A 12,288-nucleotide genomic window follows, 5' to 3' on the forward strand; every position below is an offset into this window, starting at 1 on the left:
ATACTATTAAAGCTAAAAAACCAGCAAAACATTAACTATTAAAAAAGATAAGCTATGGAACTAAGAGAAGGATGACCCAGATCTGTGTGGCACAGGTGGCAGCTTTCTCCTAGTACCTTCAGATCTGTCATCTTTTTACATTCAGGGCCGAACAGAGGCTGCTTCTTCAGTCTATCAATAAGCTATGGGTTAGTGCAAACACTGGGTACCTGCTCATAGCTGTTTAACTTCTTGCCTGCTAGATAACAGCAAAGCTGTTCACTGGCGTGTTCACACTCAGTGGATCTCACTGATGCAGGGATATTTATGTCCAGCGATGAACATGAGGATAGGAGGACACTGCTGGAGTCTAGACATATTATGTAGACATGTAGAAGGAAGCACCACACCATCGTTTAAACAGCCCTTCTACCTATCTACCTATGAAGGGTGGTGCCGTGTATAAAAGCTAATACCCAAAAGAAAGCAAAACTAAGCAAGAGAAAGAGCTTGAACCCAACCGAACTAAGTCTAACATATCTACAGACTTTCGAGTGAATAACATCCTTTAATATTATAGCTGCTTTAAATCAAATGTCTTTACTTGCAGCCAAAAGCCACAGTATACTAGTATTGTACACATAGAGCCAAAGCAATCTTACACAGAAAGAACTCTACTGGAGGACCACAATACCTAACCTCAAAAAATACTACATAGTGACAGTGACAGAATTAAGCATGTAGACCAGTGCAATAGGATTGAGGACCCAGAACAAATTACATAACTATGACCACTTATTTTTTGACAAAAGCATCAAGAAGAGACAGTTGGGGAAAATACATCCTGTTCAATAAGTGGCGCTAATAAAGCTGAATATACACCTGCAGAAGAATGAACTTAGATCTACATATCTCTCCTGTACAAAATGATCAACTCAAAATGAATCAAAGATCATCCTTTAAAATGGGAATCACTGAAAGTGAAGGTAATAATACATTTGAGGTTATTGGTAAAGGCAAGAAAGCATAGAAACCAGTCCCAAGAATCAACAAATGGGACCACATTGAATGTAAAAGTTTATGCACAAACAAAGGAAACTTAGCAGAGTAACAGATGGCTTCCATATGAGATGGGAGAAAATCTCTGATATCTGTACTTTAGACAAGGAGCTGATGTATAGACTAGATAAAGAACTGCGAAACCTGAACTCCAAAAGCACAAAGCTAATGAAATGAGCAAAAGAAAAGGAATAAAAATAAACAAAAGAAGAAACACATATAGCCAGTTTGGGGTTTTCGTAGAGTTTGCTGTTGTTGTTGTCGTTGTTGTTATTGTTCTTTTGTTGGGTTGTTTTTTGGGGGAGGGTTTGAGTTTTTAAATGCTTAATATTCTTCACCATTGGGTATTAAAGCTAGTTTGAGTTCTAACTCATTCCAGTCAGAAAGGCTATTATCAAAAAACAAATGATTACAAATGCTGGTAAGGATGTGGAGGGAAAGGAGCCCTATCAGAACCAGTAGGAATGAAAACTAATACAAGTGCTACAGAAATTGCTATGGATATTCCTCAACATTAAAAAAAAGAATTTATCAAATGACTCAGCTACCCCACTCTGCCACATGATCAAAGGAGAACCTTTATATCATACCATGTCTATTGATACATTATTTATGATAGCAAGGAATTGGAGCTAGTTAGATATCCATAATGCCCATCAACTGATGAACTGATATGAAAACTATAACAGATACATACAATTGAAGTTTACTTAGGTTTTAAGATAAATGAAATTGGAGCAGAAAGACAACTCAAAAGTTAAGAAGATCCAAGTTCAATTCTTAGAACCCTCAATGGGCAGTTCACAAAATCCTGTAATTCTAGCTCCAGAGGAATACAATACATATATATATATACATATATATATATGTATATATATATATATCCACAAATACACTTAATTTTAAAAAAGATAAAATCTCTAAATAATTTTTGTTGAAAACAAATGCAAGTGGAATAAACTATATCAAACCCATTTTCAGAAAAACAAAACTCACATATTCTCTCTCATATGCTAATATTTAGTATTTGTATGTATGCAAATAAGGGGTTGTGAGAGTGGATCTAGACTATGAAACTACAAGAGAACAAGAGGCTCTGGGGAAGAAAGCAGATGGAAACCTAGTGGGGAGTGAGGGACTAATGGAGAGTGTGGGAATGGAGAAGAAATGGGAGAAAAAAACCCAGCCAAATCAAATATCATTCAGAAAATGCCATGATAAAACCAAATGCTTTGTAAGCTAATAAGAAATTAAAAAATTAAAAGCCATATGGTTGACATGATAAAAATACATAAACATCTATAAATAGGCCATGCTCAAATGAGAAAAAAAGATAAGCTCTGTATGTATATCTAGGCATGTTTCTTATGTATATGTGCATCTGTAGTGTGTATGTATGTGTGTGGGGGATCTGAGCATGTGCTCTTGTGTTTTTTTTTTAAAGATTTATTTATTTATTTTATGTATATGAACACACTGTCGCTGACATGCCAGAAGAGGGCGCCAGATCTCATTACAGATGGTTGTGAGCCACCATGTGGTTGCTGGGATTTGAACTCAGGACCTCTAGGAAGAGCTGTCAGTGCTCTTACCCACTAAGCCATCTCTCCAGCCCCCGCTCTTGTGTTTTTATGGGTACACTTGCCTATGCATAGGCATATGGAGGTAAGAGGTTAATATTAGGAATCTTTATCATGTCCTACCTTTAAAAAAACTACATAAGGAAAGTAACAGTAATTAATGAAAAAATAAAAAATGAAAAGCTATACTAAGAAATAAGACATGTAGTAACACTAAATTATCAGGGAAATACAATGAAAAGTAAACTATATCTATAAGAAAAATGATATTCCGGGGTTGAAGAAATCGACCAGCAATTAAGAATACTTGCTTATTGTTCTTCCATAGGAATTGGGTTCAGTTCTAGCACCCACATCAGGCAGTTCACGGCCTTTTAAAAGTGCAGTTCAGAGCATCCAACAGTGTCTGACCTTTATGTGAATCTGGCACAAATGAGGTACATATAACTCATGCTAGCATACATGTGCTCATAAATACAAATAAACAAGCATGCTTACATTTTTCAAAAGGGCACTCCATAATTATGAAGATAACAATAAACTATATACTTGAATGCATGTAAAAAAAACTAGGTAAAAATATTTAAAGCAAAACTAGTAGAATTGCAAGCAGACATTTGCAGAAACGTGAAAAAATGAAAAGCTCCTCTACTGTTCAGATGAAGAAAAATAATAATGGGAAGCCAAATATAATTGAAAAGTGAAAGAAATGGAAAACATTGTTTTTAATAATTTACAAAAATTTACCATAAACTAGGTCATAGTGGAAGTTTTAAAAATGTTGAATAATTTATATCATACACTAAAAAAGTCATAAAATGTAATCAAAAGAAAGCAAAAAAATGTTTAGAGTCTTCAAAGTCTTCTCACTAATGAGTGGTTGTGAACTGGAGGACATGTTAGGTTCAGATGAAGAAATGTGAGTGTTTCATGTCTTCTTTCAAATTTGGAGGCCATAACTGCTTATCTAAATGTAAAGTATGAACAACCAAAGGTTGGGAATAGTTGGAGACAGTGAATGGATATGCAAGGCCATATTTGATTAGCTCACTATATGTGTTAAACTGTCCTCTTTTTTCCCCATTGGATATTTTTTATTTACATTTCAAATGTTATCCCCTTTCCTGGTTTCCACTATGGAAGTCCCTCCCCCTCCCATCCCCTCTTACCCCCTTTTCTATAAGGGTGCTCCTTCACAGATCCACCTACTCCCTCCCACCTCCCCACCCTGCCATTGTCCTACACTGAGGGGTCTGGCCTTCACAGAACCAAGGACCTATCCTCCCATTGATGCCTGACAAGGCCATCCTCTGCTACATATGCAGCTGGAGCCATGTTCTCTTGGGATGGTGATTAGTCCCTGGGAGCTCTGAGGGGTCTGGTAAAACCATTAAAACATTCTCTTAAAGAACCCAGATGCCCTTCAACAGAGGAATGGATACAGAAAATGTGGTACATCTACACAATGGAATATTACTCAGCTATCAAAAACAACGAGTTTATGAAATTCGTAGGCAAATGGTTGGAACTGGAAAATATCATCCTGAGTGAGCTAACCCAATCACAGAAAGACATACATGGTATGCACTCATTGATAAGTGGCTATTAGCCCAAATGCTTGAATTACCCTAGATCCCTAGAACAAACGAAACTCAAGACGGATGATCAAAATGTGAATGCTTCACTCCTTCTTTAAATGAGGAAAAAGAATACCCTTGGCAGGGAAGGGAGAGGCAAAGATTAAAACAGAGACTGAAGGAACACCCATTCAGAGCCTGCCCCACATGTGGCCCATACATATACAGCCACCCAATTAGACAAGATGGATGAAGCAAAGAAGTGCAGACCGACAGGAGCCGGATGTAGATCGCTCCTGAGAGACACAGCCAGAATACAGCAAATATAGAGGCGAATGCCAGCAGCAAACCACTGAACTGAGAATAGGTCCCCTATTGAAGGAATCAGAGAAAGAACTGGAAGAGCTTGAAGGGGCTCGAGACCCCAAAAGTACAACAATGCCAAGCAACCAGAGCTTCCAGGGACTAAGCCACTACCTAAAGACTATACATGGACTGACCCTGGACTCTGACCCCATAGGTAGCAATGAATATCCTAGTAAGAGCACCAGTGGAAGGGGAAGCCCTGGGTCCTGCTAAGACTGAACCCACAGTGAACTAGTCTATGGGGGGAGGGCGGCAATGGGGGGAGGGTTGGGAGGGGAACACCCATAAGGAAGGGGAGGGGGGAGGGGGATGTTTGCCCGGAAACCGGGAAAGGGAATAACACTCGAAATGTATATAAGAAATACTCAAGTTAATAAAAAAAAAAAAAAAGAAAAAAAAAACATTCTCTTAAAGGCCATAAATACATACCCGTTATGCAAGATGAGGAAAAACATATTGCTCAAAATAATACATATAGTTTTGTTCATCATGTATAAAGTATATGTATTAATGGCTTTTAAGATGATATTTTGAGATACAGTAAAGTGGTATTCAGAAGGAACTTATATCTAAAACTGAGCAATTACACTGAAAACCAAAACACATTTCATACTAATGATGCATCCCACCAAAATGACAGGAAAGAAAAAATATCAAAACTATAAAAGTTGCTTATAATAAAGAACTCTATATGGCACATTAGATCATAAAGCTCGATTTTTTTTTAATCTAGGTTTTTGCATTACACTCCAAAAATGACATATTTCAGTAAAACCCCAAGATTATAGAAACAAAACCTTTTAAAGTGAATCCAGATATTGTAGGGGGAAAGCAAATACTTTTTTTAAAAAAGAAAGTGCAGTAAAGGGATTAGTCCTACCAGAGACCAAGACTTGTTATGTAAGGAGATTCTAACTAAGGCTGTTGTAAATGAGGAAAGACAAAGACCAACAGGAGTCCACAAATGAACCCCTTTGTCAGCACCGAGTCTCTTTAGCACTCATCCCCTAGCTTGCTCTAAGACTACTATTTGTTATTTATGCCCTCCCTTTAGATGATAAGGACAATGAAGACAGACTGACATTTATCTATTTCAATTAGATATTCCTACTGCCTAAAAATGAGGAACCTCAGTAGACACTGGTTAATAAATAAAAACACAAGTGTAAAAAATCCAAAGTAGAATTCTTTTTAAAATACAAAAGAACAGATGCATTATTATATCCTTGCAGTAGGGAAGGACTTCCTAGAGATGGACAAAAATTAGACTACATAAAATTTAAAAAAATAGGTACTTGCAGACACCACAAAATGTTGTAAATAAAACGTAGAAATAAACTATTAAGTACTTGAAAATGTATAGGGCACACAAGCAGGAAGACATGCGATTTAGGAATGCATAAGGGATTTAGGAATGCATAGGGGATTTAGGACTGCCTAGGAGGCTTAGAACCCCATGAAGGACTTAGACATATCAATAAGAAAAGATCAAACAACTTTGTAGAACTGGCAAACCACACACAGAGCTCAATTTGCAGGAAGAAAAACAAAAAACAAAGGACCAAATAATAAAAATGCCAGAGACCTCACTATTATTCAAACAGAAGCCACTGGAGACCTCACTATTATTCAAAGAACCTCAAGCTAAACAACAAAAAAGGTGAGCTTGCAAAATATAGGCAGCCGCAGTCATTTTGAAAGTAACTCAGGGTTAGAACCTAGAAACTCTAGTTTTAAGTACGTATACAAGAGAGATTCTATCATGCTTTTGTAGTGTGTTTTACATAGGTTATTATGTGTTAATTTATTTCTGCACCTACTAAGTTTTCATCTCCCATATTTATTTTTGAAAGAATAATATAATCACATTATTTCTCCTTTTAGTCCCTCCCTCCAAAACCTCCCATACAACGCTCCTTGCTCTCTTTCAAATTCATGACCTCTCTTTTTTTAATTGTTGCTGCATGTGTATATACATGTATAGATATGTATATATACATATCTATACATATATAGATATCTATAATTTAGTTATTTAAATAATTAAATTTATATATTTAATTTATGTTATAATCAGATATAAATGTTTTTACATTTTTAAATATAAAAATATTTATATATTTAAATAAATTATATGTGTATATATTCCTGAAAACTGTCCTCTGATCGCCACAGGAAACATGGTATGCACCCCAATAAATAATAAATGTAAAAAATTTTAAAATATATAATTGGTGTACTTCAAGATTCACCATTTTTTGCTTGTACGTGGGCATCCTAGAAACATGTATGTATGTACATATATACGTATGCATGTATGTATGTATGTATGTATGTATGTATGTATGTATGTAGTTTGGATTAGAGGAGGCAGACTTCTGGAAAAGTTACAAAGGCAAAATATTGATACAAACAAAATTTTGAAAGAAGCTTGACTGGAACCCAGCTGGGCAGACCTTTAGTCAGAGGATAAGCATAAATAAAAGTGTAAGAGACTAAAAATAAAGATCTATAAGAGGGTGAAAAAGAAACCACACAGTGGTGGCACACACTTTTAATTCCAGCACCCTGAAGGCAGAGGCAGGAGGATCTCTGTGAGTTCAAGGCTAGTATGGTCTACAGAATGAGTTCCAGGATTGCCCAGGCTACACAGGAGAAACCCTGTCTCGAAAAATAAAACAAAACAGCAAAAAAGCAAGTAAGCAAACTGATAACCACAGAGAGCAAAAGGCTGTGTAATTTAGATATAAATATTATAATGGACTACTCTGTTAGAATTTGAACAAAAGCTACGCGTTTCAATATAGTTCTTTAAAAATTGTTATTTTAAATAATAAAATTTGTTGCTCAATATGGACAATATGCGTTCATTTAAAAGAAATTATAAATGCTGCAAAACAGCAGTGTCTTAAATATATAAATTTAAAAACATGCGGGCAGAGTTTTAATCCACATAAACAGGAAAATTAAAGAGGAATACACACAGGGGTTGTATTTTCAGAAAAATTATCCGGATACCCTTTCACACACTTGTTTTGGCAAATCAAAAAGTTAGGAACTAACACCTAGCTTTGACAAAGAAGGGAAATTCTCACCTACGTGTGCGAGGATAAACTGACGGAACTGTTTGCTACCACTTATTAAAAATTATAATTCTTGGCCAGTAAGCCCGTGTGTGTGTGTGTGTGTGTGTGTGTGTGTGTGTGTGTGTGTGTGTGTGTGTGTCTGTGTGGGGGGTGTGGGTGAGTGGGTGGGGTGGTTGGAGGTGGGGGGTATAGGGGGTGTGAGCCTGTTTGGGTGTGGGTGGGGTATGGGCAGGGAGGGGTGGGTGGGTGTGGGAGTGTAAGGGTTCCTGTGGGCAGGGGAGGGTGGGGTGCAGACAGGCATGTGGGGGTATGGATGAGGGTGCGGGTGGGATGGGGGTGGAGTCGATGTTTGTTCCATCCCTAAGACCTAACTGTGAAAGCAGAGAACTGATTCCTAGAAGTTGTCTTCTGAGTACCACATGAACCCATACATATGCCCCCACCCTCACCCCAATAAATAATAAATGTACAAAATGAAAAAGTCATAAGCGTTGTACTTTAAGAATCACCAAGTTTTTGCTTCTAGGTAGACATCCTAGAAAAGTAAGAGCATTTATAAAAACACCAGAGAGATTAGTTAAATTCCCCGCTCCCCCAAAAGGACTCGCTAAGATAGCAGCATAGAAACTGACTCGAATAGAAAGGGTATGCCACTTTTACAAACCATTGTTGGAAAATGAAAAGAATGGTTCAATATCTGTCAGTATAGGAGCCCGTGGAATAAACAGCAAAACCACATTAAAGAATATTATATAGCTTTTAGAAACATAATATTTATGGGAATACTGATATTTGTAGGGGGATTGACTAAAAAAATTGTCAAAAGTTCGGTAAACTCCCAGAGGGCTACTAATATTGACAGGAAGCCACAAGTGCTTGAAAAAAACTCCCAAATGCCTACCTAGATCGAAGACAAGTGACTCTAATATCACAGAGCTGCCCAAATGACTGGAAATAGCGGGGAAAAAAACATGTATTACCATCACTAACAAAAGCAGACAGAACGTTCTAGAAGCAGATCTCAACAGGCTTTTCCTATAGGACAAGCTTGCTGATGTAAGCATTAGAATTGGCCTATGAACAAAAACATCCTGGAGGCGGGGCTAAATTTAAACCTGCCAATAGAAATGAAATGAAACTTTGTATGTGTGGTTGCGTCAACTGTAAATCTGTCTGTGTCATGAAGGGGACCCAAATGCAGAGTGTTGTCTAGGAGCTAGCCTTATGAGGAAGAATAACTTTACTGCTGTGGGCAGGCCTAAACAAAAGCCTCCTAATAGAAAACCCTTGAGTTGTATCAGCCTATGACATAGGAAAACACAGGCCATACTTAGGTAAATACAGAAATTACTCCTTAGAAATGAACCCATGGGGGCTGGAGAGGTGGCTCAGCGGTTAGGACACTGACTGCTTTTCCAGAGGTCCTGAGTTTAAGTCTCAGCAACCACATGGTAGCTCACAACCATCTGTAGTGGGATCTGATGCCCTCTTCTGGTGTGTCTGAATGTAGCTACAGTGAAAAAAAGGATACTGCTACAGGCAAACATACATTGTATATAGATTTCTTACATTGTTTCTTAAGTTTATAAGTATTTTTATTGTATTATAGTTATTATTTGATATTATAGTAGATTGGACTTCTCAATTTTCTTTTTAGTTAGTTCATCATTAATGCATACAAATATGACAAAAATTTACATATTGATTTTGTAACCTGTAACTATTTGATTTTTATTATTTTGAGACTGTCTTGATAGCATGAGAGTCAGTCTCTTGCTCTCTAAAATATAAATATATTTACACATAATATGTTAATATGCATGTAAATATGTCATTATATATAATGCACAAAATATAGAATATATTATATAGTAACATATGATCGATAATATATTATTGAATTAAATTATATTATTACTTTAAATATTATAACAAATTATAATATAATAGAAAATATATAATATATAATACTATGTTATCTAATATATATAATATATTATAGATATTTGGATATGTATTTATTTGTATATATAGAAAGAAATATTTATATACAAATATAGAAATATAATATACAAGTTATATTTCATATTATATATTTTTATATTAAGATAATATAATAGTATGTATAATATTATCATATATTATAAATTTTATATAATATTTACATACTATTATATTAAATGTATATAATATATTTATAAATAATATCAAATACTATGTATTATATTTTCATAATATATTTATAAATATCAAATATGTTACATATTATACATAAATATATGCATTATATATTTCTATATAAATATATCTATGTATAATATATAACACAATATTATATGCTAATATATTATATATTACTTTATATATACTATATAATATATAATAAATGTATAAACAATTATATATAATTAATTATATACTATATTCTATCATGCAAAATGTATATTAATAAATATAGCAAAAAGATATAGAAACAGACTATCAGGTTAGTCTGAGCTACATAGCAAAATATGTATGTGCATGTATATATACATATAATAGGTATATACAAATATATATTATATATGTCAGATTTTTACACACACACATACACATATATCTCCTGCTTAGGCACTTTAGTGTTGTTCCTAATTATATGTATTTTGCCTTCTTTAGAGAAGAATGATTTTCCCTCTCTTAGCAACCGTTAGTTTACTAAGACTGCTCTTCTAGGGGTGAGCCATATGATATTTCTCTCATCCGTGTTGGCATGTTGCCTGGTGTTATTTTTTGTGTTTTGTTTAGGCAACCATATGAACCTATGAAGCTATCCGATTCTGCGATTTGATGAGGTTTTTTGATTACTGAATCATTCTCATAATTTGTTTTTAATATACTCATGTTTTTTGTATTTCATTAAAATTTGGTAACATGTTGATTTAATTATTAGTTTCTTTCATGTCAATAGTTGCTATCTAATTCATCATAACAGTATGTTATGATCTTCTTTATTTGTGTGGTATTGGTTATATGCCCCCTTTCCTATTTTATTTTTGAAATTAGTATATAATTACAACATCTTATAATTATCGAATTGCTTAATGATAAGTATAATTATATAAATATAATTATATTCCCAATCTGCATAATGTTACTGGTATATTTATGATTTCAGGGGTTACAGTTTGGTATTTCATAATCAGTTGGTGGAATCTTCCCCAGGAAAGACTATTTCTTCCACTCTTAGCATTCTTTAGTTACCTGTAGTTCTTTAAGTAGGGTTAGGTCACATGAAATTTCCTCCTTTCATGTTAGCATATCCATTAGTGCCGTCCTCATTCCTGTTTAGGCAGCTATGTTGCTGAGACTTCATGTATAGCTTCCCTGACATTTCTAGGAGACACAATCTCAAAGCAGAAGACATTCTGTTCCTCCAGCTCTTACAATCTTTCTGTCCCCTCTTCTGCAAGGTTCCCTGAGCCTTAGGTGTTAGAATTGGGTTACAGATGTATTCACTGGAGCTGGGCAAGACAGAATCACTTCAGTAAGTTGCAATGTTTTGTGATGGTCTCTGTCTATGACAAAAAGAAGTTTCTTTTTTGAGGGGTTAGAACTACACTTATCTGTGAACACAAAAATAAGTTTTTATAATGCAGTTAGTAACTATGCTGATTTAGAAAAGGACCATTTGTGGATGCTTCTCCATGACTTATCACGTCACTGGACCCTGGTAGTTGGCTAGGTTTCCAGTACCAGGTACTATTTCCCTCATGCTGAGTGGTAGGGAGATCCAATTAGAGAATTGTTTGTTATTGCTAACATATGGAGTACGTCTATTGCACCCTTGGGGTTGGCATGCCATGCTGGTCATTGTGGCAGTTCATAGGTTTATGTAAACTTTTCACAAGCTAGAGTCATCTGAGAAGACCGAGCCTTAATTTAGAAAAATGCCTCCATAAGGTTAGGCAGGTCTTTAGAGCATTTTCTTAATTAATGATTGAGGGGAGGGTGCAACTCAGTGTGGGTTGTACCACCCCTGGGCTGGCGGTTCTTGAGAAAGCAAGCAAAGTAAGTCATGAGAGCAAGCCAGTAAGCCGTGCTTCTCCATGGCCTCTGCATCAACTCCTGCCTGCAAGTTTCCTCCTGGTTTAAATACCAGTCTTAGCTTCCCTCAGTGAACAGTGACTCTGGATATGTAAGACAAACAAATCCATTCCTCCACAAATTATTTTTGGTCATAGTGTTTCATCACAGCAGTAGTAACCCTAACTCAGACACTGTTACAGCTGGGACTATTGATAATTTTCCTCTCTTGGAATCTTGCATGGGATCATCAGGTTCCATGAAAGCTATTCTTCAGGGAAGAGACTTTCTTTCAGGTTAGTTCCAGCTCAGGAGTCTCAGGAGCCTCTGGGCTCTATAGCAGAAGTACATGGTGTCTTCAACAATGGGAACTTACATTCCACTTCTGGGGGTGAACCAAGGGCAATAACAATAGCCTATAATGTTTGGGGGAGTCTCTTGGACTGCATTGACCAACAACTCATAACGGAGCTTCTCATGCCTGGTGTTTTTTTAAGCACTAGGGAAACTTTTCATTTAAAGTATGTAGATATGAATATATGTATACACATAGACTTCTATGGCTTAGATGTAATTTTA

The 12,288-nt window shown here is 35.7% G+C and overlaps 1 protein-coding gene across 3 annotated transcripts in view; it reads right to left on the reverse strand.

Moving 5' to 3' along the window:
* Positions 1–12,288, reverse strand: part of Foxr2 (forkhead box R2) — a 108,831-nt gene that overhangs the window by 25,954 nt on the left and 70,589 nt on the right. For 2 of the 3 annotated variants that reach the window (NM_001432913.1, NM_001432912.1), the window contains 1 exon segment: positions 8,549–8,657. The exons of the other annotated variant lie outside the window; for it this stretch is intronic. The gene's annotated coding sequence lies outside the window, so the exon portion shown is untranslated. 3 annotated transcript variants of the gene reach the window in all.

Source organism: Rattus norvegicus, chromosome X, assembly GCF_021556685.1.
Source record: "Rattus norvegicus strain SHRSP/BbbUtx chromosome X, alternate assembly SHRSP_T2T, whole genome shotgun sequence".
Taxonomy (NCBI): domain Eukaryota; kingdom Metazoa; phylum Chordata; class Mammalia; order Rodentia; family Muridae; genus Rattus; species Rattus norvegicus.